Source organism: Mastomys coucha, unplaced genomic scaffold (genome assembly GCF_008632895.1).
Source record: "Mastomys coucha isolate ucsf_1 unplaced genomic scaffold, UCSF_Mcou_1 pScaffold21, whole genome shotgun sequence".
NCBI classification, from domain to species: Eukaryota; Metazoa; Chordata; class Mammalia; order Rodentia; family Muridae; genus Mastomys; species Mastomys coucha.
This window is the reverse complement of record NW_022196904.1, coordinates 127782242-127789263: the sequence shown is the minus strand read 5'-3', so window position 1 is coordinate 127789263 and position 7022 is coordinate 127782242.

Sequence of the window (7022 nt, the reverse complement as noted above, 5' to 3'; positions counted from 1 at the left end):
TCCAGCAGGTAAAGAATCAAGAGATCCTCCTGGGACGATTCTCTTGAACTCTCTGGTAAATCTGTCTCTATACAGGTCTGTCTGTCTGTCTGTCTGTCTGTCTGTCTGTCTGTCTCTCTCTCTCTCTCTCTCTGTGTGTGTGTGTGTGTGTGTGTGTGTCTTTCTCTCTCTCTGTCTGTCTCTTTCTTTTTTCAGCTCCCTGTTGACATAGGTACACATAGTAGTTTATTAGTTAAAAAGAATAATCTCTTCAATGCCTTTTGTATGGCTTAATGAGGAAGTTTATAGCTCTTGAAGTACTTCATGTCATCTGAATAGCTAAACATAGTTGCATGTGAAGATCCAACAAACGAAACACAGGAGAGAGGCAACAGAATGTGGCTCGGCATGGATCTGCACCCCAGGACAGCCAAACAGGCTGCAACAACTCAGGTCTCTGATCATATCTGAAAATCCGGAGGACTTCCCTTTACCATCTCCACCGCAGAAGTTATGGGTTCCTGCCTTTGGGAACTCCAACTCACTGTAGAAACTTTACTATGTATATGTGTGTGTGTGGGGGGGGAAACTCTTTTAAACCTGTCAACTTGAGGTTCTGGGAATATTAAAATGCATAGTTGTAGTCACATTACCTAGTGGTTCATAACATATTTTGAAGAGATACTCAAAACAGAGTGAAGGAGGCTGAGCACTCAGAAACGGTGAGCTCCACCTATCTTGTCTTATCCAGCAGGAGTCAGGCCTTCCTTCTCACACCTGTTTGGAAACACTGAGCCAAACAGGGCTCCAGAAAACAACACATCCTTAGAGAGACCCCAGGTTCTGGCCATGCTTCTTAACTCCATGCTACCTGCTTCTGTTGGAGACAGCCCCATCTCTGGCTTCATTTTCTAGTCTGGGAATGTCCCTTTCATGGTTGCTATGCCTACCTTGTCTCCTCACCCCCAGATGGTAAGTATTGGTTGTTTCCTGGAACATATGGAATGATTCTATAACCTGTTACCCTTTCCCAAGGTAGTCAGGTTTTGAGCCCCAGGCTTGTGGTTGGTGGAATCATTAAACAGGTGGCTTGGGAACTGATAAACTTGGTTGGTTTACCTGGGAAACCACCATTTCTGACTGTAGAGCAAAATTGAAGTATTTCTATCTGTGAGTTTATTTCCTTTTCCATGTGCACAGGATGCTCAGTGCCTGGGAGTTGGGGGCTATGGGACTTAATGAACATGCCACTCACAGGCTAGACTAGGCACACTCAGACTCAGGGACACTTGAACTTGTGGCGGATAAAACAGCATCATTTGAGTTGAATACCAGCCCAGCCCTTGCTCACTTTGTGCCTGGCAATTTCATTGAACCCCAGAAGTTTCTGGAAGCTTGCAGAGGTGGGGGGAATTGATATTTGAAATCAAAGAGAATCATGCTGGAAATGTGGTGGCACACATGGAGCAGCTCAGGGTGACCCTGGAGCTCTGTTAACAGGTCCTCCCCTGATCCTCAAATGAACCCTCTGTGTGCCCCTTTTTTATCTCAATGGTTCACGGAGCTTAACAAAGCTTAGTGCTGAAGAACCAACCGAATTCCAACCTTGAGGCCTTATTTACAGCCCTGATACAATCTTAAAAATTACTCAAGCTGGGCATGGCTGGAGACAGCCATCTGCTTAGAGACAGGCTTGAGAGCACCTGAAATAATAAAGCACAGGGTGCACTTCACAGAGGCACGCTGAGCCTTGCAGTCCTTTGGGTGCCGATAATGAGTTTTGCAGAGAAAATGAGACCCTTTCCCTACGCTGCATTCTCTAGCCCCCATCTTTCTGTTAACTGATATTATCCCAGAAATTACCAGGAGGCTAAGGGAAGTGACCTGAACTCTATTCATCCCTTCTCAGCCTTCCAGAATTTTCCTTAAGTCTGGACCATACACTCACCCTGGGTCCAGTACTGTCACACTCTTTATGAAGGGTAGAAAGGAGGAGCCATTTAGATAATGGGGCTGAAATTTCCAATATATTACTTTTGAATCCATGCTAGGAGTGAATACCAAATTGCTCTCCCACACGTATTATTAAATGACTCACCACAACTGTGGTTTCCTGTACTGGGCCTACACCAGAGAAGCCTGTCAGTAATCAGTCATGGAAAGGGGCCCTACCTCATACTGCAGAATTACTAACTACTGATAGATTCTGGGAGAAGGGGCGTCATTGCCTTTAATTGTACACCCACTGCAGAATCCATCAGACTTTCATGGACAGCTCTAAACCCAGGCACTGTCACCCAGACAGCTCTGGTTAAACTTGGTGGGTGACAAAACAAAATGAATTAACATGAACATGGCAAAGATTTTAGGGAAAGCAATGGGAAAATGGGGGGCAGGAGGAAGGTGGAGGGTGAGTGATCAGTTTGTAAAATTGTCAATGAACAAATTTAATTCACAAAAAAACTATAACGAGAAGCTCGTATTAGTTAACAATGCTAACACTTGTCCCCACCTCACAGTTAATCAGTAAATATTGTCCTCCTAAGTGGCAGATGGATAAACAAACAGCCTTCAAATTCAGCTTTGAGATGCTCAGAGCCTGCGGTATTTGCTATTTTTCTCAGTAATCACATTTTCTCCTGTCACTCAGTCCCTATTTTCTAAATCAGTAAAAACCTATTGGCTGTGACTTGGGAATTTCCAGAAAACTAATTGAAATGATGTTTAACACGATGACAACATTTTGGAAACATTGTAATGCCGGAAAGCTACGGACAGAGGCCCTACTGCCCCCGAGCCTCCTGAGCCCCGCCTTCTGTTTTTAAATTGTTAATCAAAACTGCCCAACTTATTGCTGATAGAGAGATGGAATAAATCTTTCTATCCCCCCAAAGCTGTTTAAATTATTCACTGTGCTTGCTACTTCACTCCTGAAGGGAGATTATCCCTTTTAATTGGAAATCTTCTATTATTTGTGCCTGAAATGTTTGAAAGAACAAGTTGAGGCGCAACCACTATTAATAGCCCACTGCAAAAGAACATAATAAAGCTGAAGTTGCATGGAAGCTATTCATTGAGAGGCACATTAACTAGTCATTTCCATTAATCATGCCCCAAACATACGAGGGACAGCACAGGCCCCCCTCACATCTTACCAGCTTTATAACTTCAGTTTCTCGCCTGCTTAAGCAAGGCTATTTTTTCTTCATAGCCATTGCCTGCACAATTAGAGGGCTGTGTTTCTGTGGCAAGCCATGTACCATCCTGGACAGGGGAGGTGTATCCAGAAGTTAGACTCACCTGGCTCATCATCCACTACAATGCAAATACCCTGGGCTTCTGTCATGGGCTATGAAGGAGAGTCAGCTTGCTAATGATGGAACTTAACTAGTCTATGAGAAGCCTTTGTTTCCAGTAACCTGAGGTAACTGGATATCACCTGCTATAGATTGGAGGCACAAGGATTGTTCCCACTCCCCAGGGCACCCAGAATCCTGTAGCAAAGATGGGATTCCAAAAGATGCTTAAGAAAGGCACACCGGCTCAGAGGAGTTGGGAGGTTTGTCACTGGGTGTTTGAACTGGGTTCCACCTGGATAGAAAGACTAATTTGGTGCCCCCAGGTCAAGCAAAAGCCACCTGAAGAGCTCCTGGTGAATGGAAGGCTTTTGATCAAGGATCCTAGCCCAGTGCCTTGCTGGTTCCATGAATTTTAGCAGTTATTCAGCTGCCACGGATGAAAGTAATCCCCTTCCTCCTCCCTCGTAGCCCTCCCTTCTTTCCTCTCTCTGGGCTGCCCTCTCTTCCTTCCTGTTGAAGCAGTCTAAAGTCTATGGTAGTTTTCGAGGGAGGAGTTCTTTCTCACCATGAGTATGCTTTCCCTGAAAATTGGCACTGAGGTTTACTGTGGGTGGGGATCAAGGGGAATTTACCCAGTGTGTCCATACAAAGTGTTCTGGACTGGGTGGAGACTGAATCGGTAGCTGTGAGCTGAGGTGTGTGTGAGGGACAACTTCTGTGAGAACCTATGCATGCCCCAGGCCTTGTGTCTGTAGGGGTACAGCTCTTGAACTGCTCTTGAGCCTGAGCCATAGGTTACAGACCCTCAAATGTGAGGAGCTTCTGTCCACAGAAACAGTGGAACCTGTGCTCCTTTACTGAGGCAACAACTCTCTAAGACGGCAGGACTGCCTGTCATCCAAGTTAGAACCCTGTAGAATTACACTCAGCTCACATTTGTATGGAAGCAGAGGTACCAAAGATACTAAAAGTAAGATATAAGTCTCCAGTTCATGTCCCTATAAACTACTTCTTCCAACTAGGTCCCACCTCCTAATTCCCCCCACTTTCTAATTTCTATCATCTCTCAATATATTATTGGGAGGGTTAAATCATCGAGGAGCTCAGAGCCCTCAGGATCAAATCACTATAGCCAATCCTCAGCTCTGAACATGGCTGCAATGGGAACTGGATGTTCTGCACACAATCCTCTGAGGGAATAGACCATATGCAAATCTAAACAATGATTCAAGAACATTGGGAGTTTTTTTTTCCCATTCATCTGAGTGGTTGTCACCCTTCCTAATGCTGTGACCCTTTAATATAGTTCTTCATGTTGTGGTGACCCCCAACCATAAAATTATTCCATTGCTACTTCATAACTGCAATTTTGCTACTGTTATGAATCATAATGTAAATATCTGATGTCCAGGATATCTGATATGTGACCCCCAGAGGGATCTCCCTCACAGGTCGAGATCTGCTGGTCTAAGTCTTTAATTTCTTTCAGCAACACATAGTTTTCTGGGCATGTGCCTGCCTACTCTCTGTTATCTTCATTTCTGTGTTCTGTTCTTTTGTATGCTCTTGTACATGTTTTCTTAGCTCTATGATCAGTTTGTTCACTGCTGCTGGACAGAGGCAAAACTGATTCTTAAATTTTTAATCTTGTGCCCCACAGTTTGGCTAGAGCCATCTGTTTATTCCAGTCGTTTCTCAGCGGATCTGTAGACTTGCCTGTGTACGAGCCCATTTTAGCTGCAAATGTGCCTTTTCCCTTTCAGATCTGGATGGCCATTATTTCTCTTTCTTTCTCAATTGCCCTGCTTGGAACTGCCAGTACTCTGTCTGGTGTGTGGAAGTGGCCAGAACAGAGTGAACAAGATGCTTTTGTTCCGGATCCCAGCAAAGCTTCAGGCTTTTGTTATTAAGCACAGGGAAGCTGTGGGCCTTGCAGGGGCCCATCATCAGACTGAGATGAGTTCTTTGCCATAGTTAGCTGGAAGTTTCTTTTGGCAGGAGGCTGGCACAAGTTAGGAATCAACACTAAGACTAAGTAGCATTGATGTGTTTGGAGCCGTAGCCACTAGAACACTAGACAGTGCTGCTAAGTTCCCTCGATTCAGAGGTTTGGGTTGTGAAAAGTGGAGGGAGTTCCAAGGAAGCATGAATCTTGGAGCAAGTTTGTGGCTGTGTCTCCTTCTTATAGAATTCTACTTTCTTGGGTCCTTTGCTGAAATGAGACTGGCTCCTTTGCTGGGAGCTTGAGGAGTCAGCGGGGGAGTTAGGTCTTGGGGAGGATGCTTATTGTAGATTTATTTCCACGCTGACTGCCTAAATTTACTTGTACACTCCTTTTCCTGGTGAAGGAGAGACATCTGGGAAAAAATGCCTGTAATTTATAAATCAGAGCAAAGGATTAACGCCATCTACCAATGAGATTATTTGGACTTTGAACACAGAAGGTGATCTGGACTTAGAAACACAAGTAGGCTCCACTCGGAATACACTGGGAGCTTTATGGGAGGGGATGCATTGTTACGACCCACTGTGGACCTTGGTGTGGCAACTGCTGTGTGTTGCTGGTGAGGAAGACAGGTTGACCTCAGAGGCAGGCCAGGAGGCTGGAGGACATCGAGGCCTGGCTGTGCTCTGGGACCTTGAAGCCTGCCTGCCTTTCTTCATGCTAGACTACCCAGGCACAGCAGAACATAGACAGACAAGCTGTGAGCCTCCTTTGCTCTAGCTAGTTTAGAATTTTTGCTAGGGTTAAAGTGGGACAGGGAGTTGACCCATCACACTGGGTTCCAAAGCAGTAGCTCTTTGGTGTCTCTGTGTACCAGGAGGCTCTGGGAATCTCATTGAGCTCTATTCAGCTATGAAAGGTTGACAGTACCAGCATGCACATACACATGCCTGTGCACACACAGATATTTTACCAGACACGAATATGTACAGCTATGCACACATACACAAGCATAAGCAGGTATGCTCACAAATATACACAGACACGCATATATGCACAAAAATAAAGAGGCACACATGCAAATACACAGAGAGATACATAACACACATGTGTATGTACATGCAACATATTTCCTGAAAAGGCACACATGGGCAGACACCTCATCATATACAAAAGCATGCATACGTGAACACATATGCATGCATCAACACAAATACAAAAATACGTACACACACTAAATGTTGAAGAATATTTTACCACCATAGACTCAACAGGCTCTCACTCTGTCACAAACAATTTATTAAAAGCATAATAATTGGTATGTGCAATAAGTGAGCTGGAGTGAGCAGTTCATTGTTTGCATGGTGCCAGTTTCATGTCTCCACAGCTTTGTAGGAGTGATGGGGAGAGGCAACACTGATGGCCAGAGGTGGGAAAGACCTTACAAAGTAACACTGAGGAAGACATGATGTTAACAGCAGCAGGCAGATACCAGTCAACTTTGAAGCAGCAGCACATAGCACTGGTTATGCTAAAAGCCACACACTATATGTACTACATTTTATATCTTATGCTAATTTACTAACAGCATTTACCTACTCCCATTATCTCTGCAAGAAGATTTGAAAACAAAGTTCGTTTCTTGACATCATTGTTTGAATAAAGATGAAATCTGTGGTGACTGTTTTGGTTCTGTGTTTGGTTGGGACATCCAGGTGCCTGCAGTGTCTCCCTGACTTATCAGCTCTCTAACCTGCCCAGCTGCTTTCTCTCCCAAATCATTATTTAGAAAATTGGTA